Genomic DNA, 20,116 nt, shown 5'->3' on the forward strand with positions numbered 1-20,116 from the left:
CTGTTTATTATCTCTGTACTGTGACCTCACTGTGTTTATTATCTCTCTACTGTGACCTCACTATGTGCATTATCTCTGTACTGTGACCTCACTATGTGCATTATCTCTGTAATGTGACATCACTGTGTTTATTATCTCTCTACTGTGACCTCACTATGTGCATTATCTCTGTACTGTGACCTCACTATGTGCATTATCTATGTAATGTGACCTCACTATGTGTATTATCTCTCTAATGTGACATCACTGTGTTTATTATCTCTGTAATGTGACATCACTATGTGCATTATCTCTGTACTGTGACATCACTATGTGCATTATCTATGTACTGTGACCTCACTATGTGCATTACCTATGTACTGTGACATCACTATGTGCATTATCTCTGTACTGTGACCTCACTATGTGCGTTATCTATGTACTGTGACCTGACTATGTGCATTATCTATGTACTGTGACATCACTATGTGCATGATCTATATACTGTGACATCACTATGTGTATTATCTCTCTAATGTGACATCACTGTGTTTATTATCTCTCTACTGTGACCTCACTATGTGCATTATCTCTGTACTGTGACCTCACTATGTGCATTATCTATGTACTGTGACCTCACTATGTGCATTATCTATGTACTGTGACATCACTATGTGCATTATCTCTGTGCTGTGACATTACTATGTGTATTATCTCTGTAATGTGACATCACTGTGTTTATTATCTCTCTACTGTGACCTCACTATTTGCATTATCTCTATACTGTGACATCACTATGTGTGTTATCTCTGTACTGTGACATCACTATGTGTATTATTTCTGTAATGTGACATCAGTGTGTTTATTTTCTCACTACTGTGACCTCACTATGTGCATTATCTCTGTACTGTGACCTCACTATGTGCATTATATATGTACTGTGACCTCACTATGTGCATTATCTATGTACTGTGACCTCACTATGTGCATTATCTATGTACTCTGACCTCACTATGTGCATTATCTATGTACTATGACCTCACTATGTGCATTATCTCTGTACTGTGACATCACTATGTGTATTATCTCTGTAACGTGACATCACTGTGCTTATTATCTCTGTACTGTGACATCACTATGTCTATTATCTCTGTAATGTGACATCACTGTGTTTATTATCTCTCTACTGTGACCTCACTATGTGCATTATCTCTGAACTGTGACCTCACTATGTGCATTATCTCTGTAATGTGACATCACTGTATTTATTATCTCTGTAATGTGACATCACTATGTGCATTATCTCTGTACTGTGACCTCACTATGTGCATTATCTCTGTACTGTGACATCACTATGTGTATTATCTCTGTAACGTGACATCACTGTGCTTATTATCTCTGTACTGTGACATCACTATGTCTATTATCTCTGTAATGTGACATCACTGTGTTTATTATCTCTCTACTGTGACCTCACTATGTGCATTATCTCTGAACTGTGACCTCACTATGTGCATTATCTATGTAATGTTACCTCACTATGTCTATTATCTCTGTAATGTGACATCACTGTATTTATTATCTCTGTAATGTGACATCACTATGTGCATTATCTCTGTACTGTGACATCACTATGTGCATTATCTATGTACTGTGACCTCACTATGTGCATTATCTCTGTACTGTGACATCACTATGTGCATTATCTATTTACTGTGACCTCACTATGTGCATTATCTATGTACTGTGACATCACTATATGCATTATCTCTGTACTCTGACCTCTCTATGTGCGTTATCTATGTACTGTGACCTCACTATGTGCATTATCTATGTACTGTGACATCACTATGTGCATTATCTATGTACTGTGACATCACTATGTGTATTATCTCTGTAATGTGACATCACTATGTGTATTTTCTCTGTAACGTGACATCACTATGTGTATTATCTCTGTAATGTGACATCACTGTGTTTATTATCTCTCTACTGTGACATCACTATGTCTATTATCTCTGTAATGTGACATCACTGTGTTTATTATCTCTCTACTGTGACCTCACTATGTGCATTATCTCTGTACTGTGACCTCACTATGTGTATTATCTCTGTAATGTGACAACACTGTATTTATTATCTCTGTAACGTGACATCACTATGTGCATTATCTCTGTACTGTGGCATCACTATGTGCATTATCTATGTACTGTGACCTCACTATGTGCATTATCTCTGTATTGTGACATCACTATGTGCATTATCTATTTACTGTGACCTCACTACGTGCATTATCTATGTACTGTGACCTCACTATGTGCATTATCTATGTACTGTGACATCACTATGTGCATTATCTATGTACTGTGACATCACTATGTGTATTATCTCTGTACTGTGACATCACTATGTGCATTATCTATGTACTATGACATCACTATGTGCATTATCTCTGTACTGTGACCTCACTATGTGCATTATCTATGTACTGTGACCTCACTATGTGCATTATCTATGTACTGTGACATCACTATGTGTATTATCTCTGTAATGTGATATCACTGTGTTTATTATCTCTCTACTGTGACCGCACTATGTGCATTATCTCTGTACTTTGACCTCACTACGTGAATTATCCCTGTACTCTGACCTCATTATGTGCATTATCTATGTACTGTGACCTCACTATGTGCATTATCTCTGTAATGTGACATCACTGTGTTTATTATCTGTCTACTGTGACCTCACTATGTGCATTATCTCTGTAGTTTGACCTCACTATGTGCATTATCTCAGTAGTGTGACCTCACTATGTGCATTATCTATGTACTCTGACCTCACTACGTGCATTATCTCTGTACTCTGACCTCATTATGTGCATTATCTATGTACTGTGACCTCACTATGTGCATTATCTCTGTAATGTGACATCACTGTGTTTATTATCTCTCTACTGTGACCTCACTATGTGCATTATCTCTGTACTGTGACCTCACTACGTGCATTATCTCTGTACTCTGACCTCACTATGAGCATTATCTATGTACTGTGACCTCACTATGTGCATTATCTATGTACTGTGACATCACTATGTGCATTATCTATATACTGTGACCTCACTATGTGCATTATCTCTGTAGTGTGACCTCACTATGTGCATTATCTCTGTACTCTGACATCACTATGTGTATTATCTCTGTAATGTGACATCACTCTGTTTATTATCTCTGTACTGTGACCTCACTGTGTTTATTATCTCTCTACTGTGACCTCACTATGTGCATTATCTCTGTACTGTGACCTCACTATGTGCATTATCTCTGTAATGTGACATCACTGTGTTTATTATCTCTCTACTGTGACCTCACTATGTGCATTATCTCTGTACTGTGACCTCACTATGTGCATTATCTATGTAATGTGACCTCACTATGTGTATTATCTCTCTAATGTGACATCACTGTGTTTATTATCTCTGTAATGTGACATCACTATGTGCATTATCTCTGTACTGTGACATCACTATGTGCATTATCTATGTACTGTGACCTCACTATGTGCATTATCTATGTACTGTGACATCACTATGTGCATTATCTCTGTACTGTGACCTCACTATGTGCATTATCTATGTACTGTGACCTGACTATGTGCATTATCTATGTACTGTGACATCACTATGTGCATGATCTATATACTGTGACATCACTATGTGTATTATCTCTCTAATGTGACATCACTGTGTTTATTATCTCTCTACTGTGACCTTACTATGTGCATTATCTCTGTACTGTGACCTCACTATGTGCATTATCTATGTACTGTGACCTCACTATGTGCATTATCTCTGTACTGTGACATCACTATGTGTATTATTTCTGTAACGTGACATCACTGTATTTATTATCTCTGTAATGTGACATCACTATGTGCATTATCTCTGTACTGTGACCTCACTATGTGCATTATCTCTGTACTGTGACATCACTATGTGTATTATCTCTGTAACGTGACATCACTGTGCTTATTATCTCTGTACTGTGACATCACTATGTCTATTATCTCTGTAATGTGACATCACTGTGTTTATTATCTCTCTACTGTGACCTCACTATGTGCATTATCTCTGAACTGTGACCTCACTATGTGCATTATCTATGTAATGTTACCTCACTATGTCTATTATCTCTGTAATGTGACATCACTGTATTTATTATCTCTGTAATGTGACATCACTATGTGCATTATCTCTGTACTGTGACATCACTATGTGCATTATCTATGTACTGTGACCTCACTATGTGCATTATCTCTGTACTGTGACATCACTATGTGCATTATCTATTTACTGTGACCTCACTATGTGCATTATCTATGTACTGTGACATCACTATATGCATTATCTCTGTACTCTGACCTCTCTATGTGCGTTATCTATGTACTGTGACCTCACTATGTGCATTATCTATGTACTGTGACATCACTATGTGTATTATCTCTGTAATGTGACATCACTATGTGTATTTTCTCTGTAACGTGACATCACTATGTGTATTATCTCTGTAATGTGACATCACTGTGTTTATTATCTCTCTACTGTGACATCACTATGTCTATTATCTCTGTAATGTGACATCACTGTGTTTATTATCTCTCTACTGTGACCTCACTATGTGCATTATCTCTGTACTGTGACCTCACTATGTGTATTATCTCTGTAATGTGACAACACTGTATTTATTATCTCTGTAACGTGACATCACTATGTGCATTATCTCTGTACTGTGGCATCACTATGTGCATTATCTATGTACTGTGACCTCACTATGTGCATTATCTCTGTATTGTGACATCACTATGTGCATTATCTATTTACTGTGACCTCACTACGTGCATTATCTATGTACTGTGACCTCACTATGTGCATTATCTATGTACTGTGACATCACTATGTGCATTATCTATGTACTGTGACATCACTATGTGTATTATCTCTGTACTGTGACATCACTATGTGCATTATCTATGTACTATGACATCACTATGTGCATTATCTCTGTACTGTGACCTCACTATGTGCATTATCTATGTACTGTGACCTCACTATGTGCATTATCTATGTACTGTGACATCACTATGTGTATTATCTCTGTAATGTGATATCACTGTGTTTATTATCTCTCTACTGTGACCGCACTATGTGCATTATCTCTGTAATGTGACATCACTGTATTTATTATCTCTGTAATGTGACATCACTATGTGCATTATCTCTGTACTTTGACCTCACTACGTGCATTATCCCTGTACTCTGACCTCATTATGTGCATTATCTATGTACTGTGACCTCACTATGTGCATTATCTCTGTAATGTGACATCACTGTGTTTATTATCTGTCTACTGTGACCTCACTATGTGCATTATCTCTGTAGTTTGACCTCACTATGTGCATTATCTCAGTAGTGTGACCTCACTATGTGCATTATCTATGTACTCTGACCTCACTACGTGCATTATCTCTGTACTCTGACCTCATTATGTGCATTATCTATGTACTGTGACCTCACTATGTGCATTATCTCTGTAATGTGACATCACTGTGTTTATTATCTCTCTACTGTGACCTCACTATGTGCATTATCTCTGTACTGTGACCTCACTACGTGCATTATCTCTGTACTCTGACCTCACTATGAGCATTATCTATGTACTGTGACCTCACTATGTGCATTATCTATGTACTGTGTCATCACTATGTGCATTATCTATATACTGTGACCTCACTATGTGCATTATCTCTGTAGTGTGACCTCACTATGTGCATTATCTCTGTACTCTGACATCACTATGTGTATTATCTCTGTAATGTGACATCACTCTGTTTATTATCTCTGTACTGTGACCTCACTGTGTTTATTATCTCTCTACTGTGACCTCACTATGTGCATTATCTCTGTACTGTGACCTCACTATGTGCATTATCTCTGTAATGTGACATCACTGTGTTTATTATCTCTCTACTGTGACCTCACTATGTGCATTATCTCTGTACTGTGACCTCACTATGTGCATTATCTATGTAATGTGACCTCACTATGTGTATTATCTCTCTAATGTGACATCACTGTGTTTATTATCTCTGTAATGTGACATCACTATGTGCATTATCTCTGTACTGTGACATCACTATGTGCATTATCTATGTACTGTGACCTCACTATGTGCATTATCTATGTACTGTGACATCACTATGTGCATTATCTCTGTACTGTGACCTCACTATGTGCATTATCTATGTACTGTGACCTGACTATGTGCATTATCTATGTACTGTGACATCACTATGTGCATGATCTATATACTGTGACATCACTATGTGTATTATCTCTCTAATGTGACATCACTGTGTTTATTATCTCTCTACTGTGACCTCACTATGTGCATTATCTCTGTACTGTGACCTCACTATGTGCATTATCTATGTACTGTGACCTCACTATGTGCATTATCTCTGTACTGTGACATCACTATGTGTATTATCTCTGTAACGTGACATCACTGTATTTATTATCTCTGTAATGTGACATCACTATGTGCATTATCTCTGTACTGTGACCTCACTATGTGCATTATCTCTGTACTGTGACATCACTATGTGTATTATCTCTGTAACGTGACATCACTGTGCTTATTATCTCTGTACTGTGACATCACTATGTCTATTATCTCTGTAATGTGACATCACTGTGTTTATTATCTCTCTACTGTGACCTCACTATGTGCATTATCTCTGAACTGTGACCTCACTATGTGCATTATCTATGTAATGTTACCTCACTATGTCTATTATCTCTGTAATGTGACATCACTGTGTGCATTATCTCTGTACTGTGACATCACTATGTGCATTATCTATGTACTGTGACCTCACTATGTGCATTATCTCTGTACTGTGACATCACTATGTGCATTATCTATTTACTGTGACCTGACTATGTGCATTATCTATGTACTGTGACATCACTATGTGCATTATCTCTGTGCTGTGACATTACTATGTGTATTATCTCTCTAATGTGACATCACTGTGTTTATTATCTCTCTACTGTGACCTCACTATGTGCATTATCTCTGTACTGTGACCTCACTATGTGCATTATCTATGTACTGTGACCTCACTATGTGCATTATCTATGTACTGTGACATCACTATGTGCATTATCTCTGTACTGTGACCTCACTATGTGTATTATCTCTGTAATGGGACATCACTGTGTTTATTATCTCTCTACTGTGACCTCACTATGTGCATTATCTCTGAACTGTGACCTCACTATGTGCATTATCTCTGTAATGTGACATCACTGTATTTATTATCTCTGTAATGTGACATCACTATGTGCATTATCTCTGTACTGTGACCTCACTATGTGCATTATCTCTGTACTGTGACATCACTATGTGTATTATCTCTGTAACGTGACATCACTGTGCTTATTATCTCTGTACTGTGACATCACTATGTCTATTATCTCTGTAATGTGACATCACTGTGTTTATTATCTCTCTACTGTGACCTCACTATGTGCATTATCTCTGAACTGTGACCTCACTATGTGCATTATCTATGTAATGTTACCTCACTATGTCTATTATCTCTGTAATGTGACATCACTGTATTTATTATCTCTGTAATGTGACATCACTATGTGCATTATCTCTGTACTGTGACATCACTATGTGCATTATCTATGTACTGTGACCTCACTATGTGCATTATCTCTGTACTGTGACATCACTATGTGCATTATCTATTTACTGTGACCTCACTATGTGCATTATCTATGTACTGTGACATCACTATATGCATTATCTCTGTACTCTGACCTCTCTATGTGCGTTATCTATGTACTGTGACCTCACTCTGTGCATTATCTATGTACTGTGACATCACTATGTGCATTATCTATGTACTGTGACATCACTATGTGTATTATCTCTGTAATGTGACATCACTATGTGTATTTTCTCTGTAACGTGACATCACTGTGCTTATTATCTCTCTACTGTGACATCACTATGTCTATTATCTCTGTAATGTGACATCACTGTGCTTATTATCTCTCTACTGTGACCTCACTATGTGCATTATCTCTGTACTGTGACCTCACTATGTGTATTATCTCTGTAATGTGACATCACTGTATTTATTATCTCTGTAATGTGACATCACTATGTGCATTATCTCTGTACTGTGGCATCACTATGTGCATTATCTATGTACTGTGACCTCACTATGTGCATTATCTATGTACTGTGACGTCACTATGTGCATGATCTATGTACTGTGACATCACTATGTGCATTATCTCTGTATTGTGACATCACTATGTGCATTATCTATTTACTGTGACCTCACTATGTGCATTATCTATGTACTGTGACCTCACTATGTGCATTATCTATGTACTGTGACCTCACTATGTGCATTATCTCTGTACTGTGACATCACTATGTCTATTATCTCTGTACTGTGACATCACTATGTCTATTATCTCTGTAATGTGACATCACTGTGCTTATTATCTCTCTACTGTGACCTCACTATGTGCATTATCTCTGAACTGTGACCTCACTATGTGCATTATCTATGTAATGTTACCTCACTATGTCTATTATCTCTGTAATGTGACATCACTGTATTTATTATCTCTGTAATGTGACATCATTATGTGCATTATCTCTGTACTGTGACCTCACTATGTGCATTATCTCTGTATTGTGACATCACTATGTGCATTATCTATTTACTGTGACCTCACTATGTGCATTATCTATGTACTGTGACCTCACTATGTGCATTATCTCTGTACTGTGACCTCACTATGTGCATTATCTCTGAACTGTGACCTCACTATGTGCATTATCTATGTAATGTTACCTCACTATGTCTATTATCTCTGTAATGTGACATCACTGTATTTATTATCTCTGTAATGTGACATCACTATGTGCATTATCTCTGTACTGTGACCTCACTATGTGCATTATCTCTGTACTGTGACCTCACTATGTGCATTATCTCTGAACTGTGACCTCACTATGTGCATTATCTCTGTACTGTGACCTCACTATGTGTATTATCTCTGTAATGTGACATCACTGTATTTATTATCTCTGTAATGTGACATCACTATGTGCATTATCTCTGTACTGTGACATCACTATGTGCATTATCTATGTACTGTGACCTCACTATGTGCATTATCTCTGTACTGTGACATCACTATGTGCATTATATATTTACTGTGACCTCACTATGTGCATTATCTATGTACTGTGACATCACTATATACATTATCTCTGTACTCTGACCTCTCTATGTGCGTTATCTATGTACTGTGACCTCACTATGTGCATTATCTATGTACTGTGACCTCACTATGTGCATTATCTATATACTGTGACCTCACTATGTGCATTATCTATGTACTATGACCTCACTATGTGCATTATCTCTGTACTGTGACCTCACTATGTGCATTATATATGTACTGTGACCTCACTATGTGCATTATCTATGTACTGTGACATCACTATGTGCATTATCTATGTACTGTGACATCACTATGTGTATTATCTCTGTAATGTGACATCACTATGTGTATTTTCTCTGTAACGTGACATCACTGTGCTTATTATCTCTGTACTGTGACATCACTATGTGCATTATCTCTGTGCTGTGACATTACTATGTGTATTATCTCTGTAATGTGACATCACTGTGTTTATTATCTCTCTACTGTGACCTCACTATTTGCATTATCTCTATACTGTAACATCACTATGTGTGTTATCTCTGTACTGTGACATCACTATGTGTATTATCTCTGTAATGTGACATCACTGTGTTTATTTTCTCACTACTGTGACCTCACAATGTGCATTATCTCTGTACTGTGACATCACTATGTGCATTATCTCTGTACTGTGACCTCACTATGTGCATTATATATGTACTGTGACCTCACTATGTGCATTATCTATGTACTGTGACCTCACTATGTGCATTATCTATGTACTATGACCTCACTATGTGCATTATCTCTGTACTGTGACCTCACTATGTGCATTATATATGTACTGTGACCTCACTATGTGCATTATCTATGTACTGTGACCTCACTATGTGCATTATCTATGTACTATGACCTCACTATGTGCATTATCTATGTAATGTTACCTCACTATGTCTATTATCTCTGTAATGTGACATCACTGTATTTATTATCTCTGTAATGTGACATCACTATGTGCATTATCTCTGTACTGTGACCTCACTATGTGCATTATCTCTGTACTGTGACATCACTATGTGTATTATCTCTGTAACGTGACATCACTGTGCTTATTATCTCTGTACTGTGACATCACTATGTCTATTATCTCTGTAATGTGACATCACTGTGTTTATTATCTCTCTACTGTGACCTCACTATGTGCATTATCTCTAAACTGTGACCTCACTATGTGCATTATCTATGTAATGTTACCTCACTATGTCTATTATCTCTGTAATGTGACATCACTGTATTTATTATCTCTGTAATGTGACATCACTATGTGCATTATCTCTGTACTGTGACATCACTATGTGCATTATCTCTGTACTTTGACCTCTCTATGTGTGTTATCTATGTACTGTGACCTCACTATGTGCATTATCTATGTACTGTGACATCACTATGTGCATTATCTATGTACTGTGACATCACTATTTGTATTATCTCTGTAATGTGACATCACTATGTGTATTTTCTCTGTAACGTGACATCACTGTGCTTATTATCTCTGTACTGTGACATCACTATGTGCATTATCTCTGTGCTGTGACATCACTATGTGTATTATCTCTGTAATGTGACATCACTGTGTTTATTATCTCTCTACTGTGACCTCACTATTTGCATTATCTCTATACTGTGACCTCACTATTTGCATTATCTCTGTACTGTGACATCACTATGTGTATTATCTCTGTAATGTGACATCACTGTGTTTATTTTCTCACTACTGTGACCTCACTATGTGCATTATCTCTGTACTGTGACATCACTATGTGCATTATCTCTGTACTGTGACCTCACTATGTGCATTATATATGTACTGTGACCTCACTATGTGCATTATCTATGTACTGTGACCTCACTATGTGCATTATCTATGTACTATGACCTCACTATGTGTATTTTCTCTGTAACGTGACATCACTGTGTTTATTATCTCTGTACTGTGACATCACTATGTCTATTATCTCTGTAATGTGACATCACTGTGTTTATTATCTCTCTACTGTGACCTCACTATGTGCATTATCTCTGTACTGTGACCTCACTATGTGCATTATCTATGTAATGTGACCTCACTATGTGCATTATCTCTGTATTGTGACATCACTATGTGCATTATCTATGTAATGTGACCTCACTATGTGTATTATCTCTGTAATGTGACATCACTGTATTTATTATCTCTGTAACGTGACATCACTATGTGCATTATCTCTGTACTGTGGCATCACTATGTGCATTATCTATGTACTGTGACCTCACTATGTGCATTATCTCTGTATTGTGACATCACTATGTGCATTATCTATTTACTGTGACCTCACTATGTGCATTATCTATCTACTGTGACCTCACTATGTGCATTATCTATGTACTGTGACATCACTATGTGCATTATCTATGTACTGTGACATCACTATGTGTATTATCTCTGTACTGTGACATCACTATGTGCATTATCTATGTACTATGACATCACTATGTGCATTATCTCTGTACTGTGACCTCACTATGTGCATTATCTATGTACTATGACCTCACTATGTGCATTATCTATGTACTGTGACATCACTATGTGCATGATCTATATACTGTGACATCACTATGTGTATTATCTCTCTAATGTGACATCACTGTGTTTATTATCTCTCTACTGTGACCTCACTATGTGCATTATCTCTGTACTGTGACCTCACTATGTGCATTATCTATGTACTGTGACCTCACTATGTGCATTATCTATGTACTGTGACATCACTATGTGCATTATCTCTGTGCTGTGACATTACTATGTGTATTATCTGTGTAATGTGACATCACTGTGTTTATTATCTCTCTACTGTGACCTCACTATTTGCATTATCTCTATACTGTGACATCACTATGTGTGTTATCTCTGTACTGTGACATCACTATGTGTATTATCTCTGTAATGTGACATCACTGTGTTTATTTTCTCACTACTGTGACCTCACTATGTGCATTATCTCTGTACTGTGACCTCACTATGTGCATTATATATGTACTGTGACCTCACTATGTGCATTATCTATGTACTATGACCTCACTATGTGCATTATCTCTGTACTGTGACATCACTATGTGTATTATCTCTGTAACGTGACATCACTGTGCTTATTATCTCTGTACTGTGACATCACTATGTCTATTATCTCTGTAATGTGACATCACTGTGTTTATTATCTCTCTACTGTGACCTCACTATGTGCATTATCTCTGAACTGTGACCTCACTATGTGCATTATCTATGTAATGTTACCTCACTATGTCTATTATCTCTGTAATGTGACATCACTGTATTTATTATCTCTGTAATGTGACATCACTATGTGCATTATCTCTGTACTGTGACCTCACTATGTGCATTATCTCTGTACTGTGACATCACTATGTGTATTATCTCTGTAACGTGACATCACTGTGCTTATTATCTCTGTACTGTGACATCACTATGTCTATTATCTCTGTAATGTGACATCACTGTGTTTATTATCTCTCTACTGTGACCTCACTATGTGCATTATCTCTGAACTGTGACCTCACTATGTGCATTATCTATGTAATGTTACCTCACTATGTCTATTATCTCTGTAATGTGACATCACTGTGTGCATTATCTCTGTACTGTGACATCACTATGTGCATTATCTATGTACTGTGACCTCACTATGTGCATTATCTCTGTACTGTGACATCACTATGTGCATTATCTATTTACTGTGACCTCACTATGTGCATTATCTATGTACTGTGACATCACTATATGCATTATCTCTGTACTCTGACCTCTCTATGTGCGTTATCTATGTACTGTGACCTCACTATGTGCATTATCTATGTACTGTGACATCACTATGTGCATTATCTATGTACTGTGACCTCACTATGTGTATTATCTCTGTACTGTGACATCACTATGTGCATTATCTCTGTGCTGTGACATTACTATGTGTATTATCTCTGTAATGTGACATCACTGTGTTTATTATCTCTCTACTGTGACCTCACTATTTGCATTATCTCTATACTGTGACATCACTATGTGTGTTATCTCTGTACTGTGACATCACTATGTGTATTATCTCTGTAATGTGACATCACTGTGTTTATTTTCTCACTACTGTGACCTCACTATGTGCATTATCTCTGTACTGTGACATCACTATGTGCATTATCTCTGTACTGTGACCTCACTATGTGCATTATATATGTACTGTGACCTCACTATGTGCATTATCTATGTACTGTGACCTCACTATGTGCATTATCTATGTACTATGACCTCACTATGTGCATTATCTCTGTACTGTGACATCACTATGTGTATTATCTCTGTAACGTGACATCACTGTGCTTATTATCTCTGTACTGTGACATCACTATGTCTGTTATCTCTGTAATGTGACATCACTGTGTTTATTATCTCTCTACTGTGACCTCACTATGTGCATTATCTCTGAACTGTGACCTCACTATGTGCATTATCTATGTAATGTTACCTCACTATGTCTATTATCTCTGTAATGTGACATCACTGTATTTATTATCTCTGTAATGTGACATCACTATGTGCATTATCTCTGTACTGTGACCTCACTATGTGCATTATCTCTGTACTGTGACATCACTATGTGTATTATCTCTGTAACGTGACATCACTGTGCTTATTATCTCTGTACTGTGACATCACTATGTCTATTATCTCTGTAATGTGACATCACTGTGTTTATTATCTCTCTACTGTGACCTCACTATGTGCATTATCTCTGAACTGTGACCTCACTATGTGCATTATCTATGTAATGTTACCTCACTATGTCTATTATCTCTGTAATGTGACATCACTGTATTTATTATCTCTGTAATGTGACATCACTATGTGCATTATCTCTGTACTGTGACATCACTATGTGCATTATCTATGTACTGTGACCTCACTATGTGCATTATCTCTGTACTGTGACATCACTATGTGCATTATCTATTTACTGTGACATCACTATGTGCATTATCTATTTACTGTGACATCACTATGTCTATTATCTCTGTAATGTGACATCACTGTATTTATTATCTCTGTAATGTGACATCACTATGTGCATTATCTATGTACTGTGACCTCACTATGTGCATTATCTCTGTACTGTGACATCACTATGTGCATTATCTATTTACTGTGACATCACTATGTGCATTATCTCTGTACTCTGACCTCTCTATGTGCGTTATCTATGTACTGTGACCTCACTATGTGCATTATCTATGTACTGTGACATCACTATGTGCATTATCTATGTACTGTGACATCACTATGTGTATTATCTCTGTAATGTGACATCACTATGTGTATTTTCTCTGTAACGTGACATCACTGTGCTTATTATCTCTGTACTGTGACATCACTATGTCTATTATCTCTGTAATGTGACATCACTGTGTTTATTATCTCTCTACTGTGACTTCACTATGTGCATTATCTCTGTACTGTGGCATCACTATGTGCATTATCTATGTACTGTGACCTCACTATGTGCATTATCTCTGTATTGTGACATCACTATGTGCATTATCTATTTACTGTGACCTCACTATGTGCATTATCTATGTACTGTGACCTCACTATGTGCATTATCTATGTACTGTGACCTCACTATGTGCATTATATATGTACTGTGACATCACTATGTGTATTATCTCTGTACTGTGACATCACTATGTGCATTATCTATGTACTATGACATCACTATGTGCATTATCTCTGTACTGTGACCTCACTATGTGCATTATCTATGTACTGTGACCTCACTATGTGCATTATCTATGTACTGTGACATCACTATGTGCATTATCTATGTAATGTGATATCACTGTGTTTATTATCTCTCTACTGTGACCTCACTATGTGCATTATCTCTGTAATGTGACATCACTGTATTTATTATCTCTGTAATGTGACATCACTATGTGCATTATCTCTGTACTTTGACCTCACTACGTGTATTATCTCTGTACTCTGACCTCATTATGTGCATTATCTATGTACTGTGACCTCACTATGTGCATTATCTCTGTAATGTGACATCACTGTGTTTATTATCTCTCTACTGTGACCTCACTATGTGCATTATCTATGTACTGTGACCTCACTATGTGCATTATCTCTGTAGTTTGACCTCACTATTTGCATTATCTCTGTACTGTGACCTCACTATGTGCTTTATCTCAGTAGTGTGACCTCACTATTTGCATTATCTCTGTACTCTGACCTCACTATGTGCATTATCTATGTACTGTGACCTCACTATGTGCGTTATCTATGTACTGTGACCTCACTATGTGCATGATCTATATACTGTGACATCACTATGTGTATTATCTCTCTAATGTGACATCACTGTGTTTATTATCTCTCTACTGTGACCTCACTATGTGCATTATCTCTTTACTGTGACCTCACTATGTGCATTATCTGTGCTGTGACCTCACTATTTGCATTATCTCTATACTGTGACATCACTATGTGTGTTATCTCTGTACTGTGACATCACTATGTGTATTATCTCTGTAATGTGACATCACTGTGTTTATTATCTCTCTACTGTGACCTCACTATGTGCATTATCTCTTTACTGTGACCTCACTATGTGCATTATCTCTGTGCTGTGACCTCACTATTTGCATTATCTCTACACTGTGACATCACTATGTGCATTATCTCTGTACTGTGACCTCACTATGTGCATTATCTCTGTACTGTGACCTCACTATGTGCATTATCTATGTACTATGACCTCACTATGTGCATTATCTCTGTACTGTGACATCACTATGTGTATTATCTCTGTAACGTGACATCACTGTGCTTATTATCTCTGTACTGTGACATCACTATGTCTATTATCTCTGTAATGTGACATCACTGTGTTTATTATCTCTCTACTGTGACCTCACTATGTGCATTATCTCTGAACTGTGACCTCACTATGTGCATTATCTATGTAATGTTACCTCACTATGTCTATTATCTCTGTAATGTGACATCACTGTATTTATTATCTCTGTAATGTGACATCACTATGTGCATTATCTCTGTACTGTGACTTCACTATGTGCATTATCTCTGTACTGTGACATCACTATGTGTATTATCTCTGTAACGTGACATCACTGTGTTTATTATCTCTCTACTGTGACCTCACTATGTGCATTATCTCTGTACTGTGACATCACTATGTGCATTATCTATGTACTGTGACCTCACTATGTGCATTATCTCTGAACTGTGACCTCACTATGTGCATTATCTATGTAATGTTACCTCACTATGTCTATTATCTCTGTAATGTGACATCACTATGTCTATTATCTCTGTAATGTGACATCACTGTGTTTATTATCTCTCTACTGTGACCTCACTATGTGCATTATCTCTGTACTGTGACATCACTATGTGCATTATCTATGTACTGTGACCTCACTATGTGCATTATCTCTGAACTGTGACCTCACTATGTGCATTATCTATGTAATGTTACCTCACTATGTCTATTATCTCTGTAATGTGACATCACTGTATTTATTATCTCTGTAATGTGACATCACTATGTGCATTATCTCTGTACTGTGACATCACTATGTGCATTATCTATGTACTGTGACCTCACTATGTGCATTATCTCTGTACTGTGACATCACCATGTGCATTATCTATTTACTGTGACCTCACTATGTGCATTATCTATGTACTGTGACATCACTATATGCATTATCTCTGTACTCTGACCTCTCTATGTGCGTTATCTATGTACTGTGACATCACTATGTGCATTATCTATGTACTGTGACATCACTATGTGCATTATCTATGTACTGTGACATCACTATGTGTATTATCTCTGTAATGTGACATCACTATGTGTATTTTCTCTGTAACGTGACATCACTGTGCTTATTATCTCTGTACTGTGACATCACTATGTCTATTATCTCTGTAATGTGACATCACTGTGTTTATTATCTCTCTACTGTGACCTCACTATGTGCATTATCTCTGTACTGTGACCTCACTATGTGTATTATCTCTGTAATGTGACATCACTGTATTTATTATCTCTGTAATGTGACATCACTATGTGCATTATCTCTGTACTGTGGCATCACTATGTGCATTATCTATGTACTGTGACCTCACTATGTGCATTATCTATTTACTGTGACCTCACTATGTGCATTATCTATGTACTGTGACCTCACTATGTGCATTATCTATGTACTGTGACCTCACTATGTGCATTATCTCTGTACTGTGACATCACTATGTGTATTATCTCTGTAACGTGACATCACTGTGCTTATTATCTCTGTACTGTGACATCACTATGTCTATTATCTCTGTAATGTGACATCACTGTGTTTATTATCTCTCTACTGTGACCTCACTATGTGCATTATCTCTGAACTGTGACCTCACTATGTGCATTATCTATGTAATGTTACCTCACTATGTCTATTATCTCTGTAATGTGACATCACTGTATTTATTATCTCTGTAATGTGACATCACTATGTGCATTATCTCTGTACTGTGACATCACTATGTGCATTATCTATGTACTGTGACCTCACTATGTGCATTATCTCTGTACTGTGACATCACTATGTGCATTATCTATGTACTGTGACATCACTATATGCATTATCTCTGTATTCTGACCTCTCTATGTGCGTTATCTATGTACTGTGACCTCACTATATGCATTATCTATGTACTGTGACATCACTATGTGCATTATCTTTGTACTGTGACATCACTATGTGTATTATCTCTGTAATGTGACATCACTATGTGTATTTTCTCTGTAACGTGACATCACTGTGCTTATTATCTCTGTACTGTGACATCACTATGTCTATTATCTCTGTAATGTGACATCACTGTGTTTATTATCTCTCTACTGTGACCTCACTATGTGCATTATCTCTGTACTGTGACCTCACTGTATTTATTATCTCTGTAATGTGACATCACTATGTGCATTATCTCTGTACTGTGGCATCACTATGTGCATTATCTATGTACTGTGACCTCACTATGTGCATTATCTCTGTATTGTGACATCACTATGTGCATTATCTATTTCCTGTGACCTCACTATGTGCATTATCTATGTACTGTGACCTCACTATGTGCATTATCTATGTACTGTGACCTCACTATGTGCATTATCTATGTACTATGACATCACTATGTGTATTATCTCTGTACTGTGACATCACTATGTGCATTATCTATGTACTATGACATCACTATGTGCATTATCTCTGTACTGTGACCTCACTATGTGCATTATCTATGTACTGTGACCTCACTATGTGCATTATCTATGTACTGTGACCTCACTATGTGCATTATCTATGTAATGTGATATCACTGTGTTTATTGTCTCTCTACTGTGACCTCACTATGTGCATTATCTCTGTAATGTGTCATCACTGTATTTATTATCTCTGTATTGTGACATCACTATGTGCATTATCTCTGTACTGTGGCATCACTATGTGCATTATCTATGTACTGTGACCTCACTATGTGCATTATCTCTGTAATGTGACATCACTGTGCTTATTTTCTCACTACTGTGACCTCACTATGTGCATTATCTATGTACTGTGACCTCACTATGTGCATTATCTATGTACTGTGACCTCATTATGTGCATTATCTCTGTAACGTGACATCACTGTGCTTATTATCTCTGTACTGTGACATCACTATGTCTATTATCTCTGTAATGTGACATCACTGTGTTTATTATCTCTCTACTGTGACCTCACTATGTGCATTATCTCTGAACTGTGACCTCACTATGTGCATTATCTCTGTACTGTGACCTCACTATGTGCATTATCTATGTACTGTGACCTCACTATGTGCATTATCTATGTACTGTGACCTCACTATGTGCATTATCTATGTAATGTGATATCACTGTGTTTATTATCTCCCTACTGTGACCTCACAATGTGCATTATCTCTGTACTGTGACCTCACTATGTGCATTATCTATGTACTGTGACCTCACTATGTGCATTATCTATGTACTGTGACATCACTATGTGCATTATCTCTGTGCTGTGACATTACTATGTGTATTATCTCTGTAACGTGACATCACTGTGCTTATTTTCTCACTACTGTGACCTCACTATGTGCATTATCTATGTACTGTGACCTCACTATGTGCATTATCTATGTACTGTGACCTCATTATGTGCATTATCTCTGTAACGTGACATCACTGTGCTTATTATCTCTGTACTGTGACATCACTATGTCTATTATCTCTGTAATGTGACATCACTGTGTTTATTATCTCTCTACTGTGACCTCACTATGTGCATTATCTCTGAACTGTGACCTCACTATGTGCATTATCTATGTAATGTTACCTCACTATGTGTATTATCTCTGTAATGTGACATCACTTTATTTATTATCTCTGTAATGTGACATCACTATGTGCATTATCTCTGTACTGTGACATCACTATGTGCATTATCTATGTACTGTGACATCACTATATGCATTATCTCTGTACTGTGACCTCTCTATGTGCGTTATCTATGTACTGTGACCTCACTATGTGCATTATCTATGTACTGTGACATCACTATGTGCATTATCTATGTACTGTGACCTCACTATGTGTATTATTTCTGTAATGTGACATCACTGTGTTTATTATCTCTCTACTGTGACCTCAC

Source organism: Phyllobates terribilis, unplaced genomic scaffold, assembly GCF_046119375.1.
Source record: "Phyllobates terribilis strain yellow unplaced genomic scaffold, ASM4611937v1 Scaffold_208__1_contigs__length_3488620, whole genome shotgun sequence".
Classification (NCBI taxonomy): Eukaryota; Metazoa; Chordata; class Amphibia; order Anura; family Dendrobatidae; genus Phyllobates; species Phyllobates terribilis.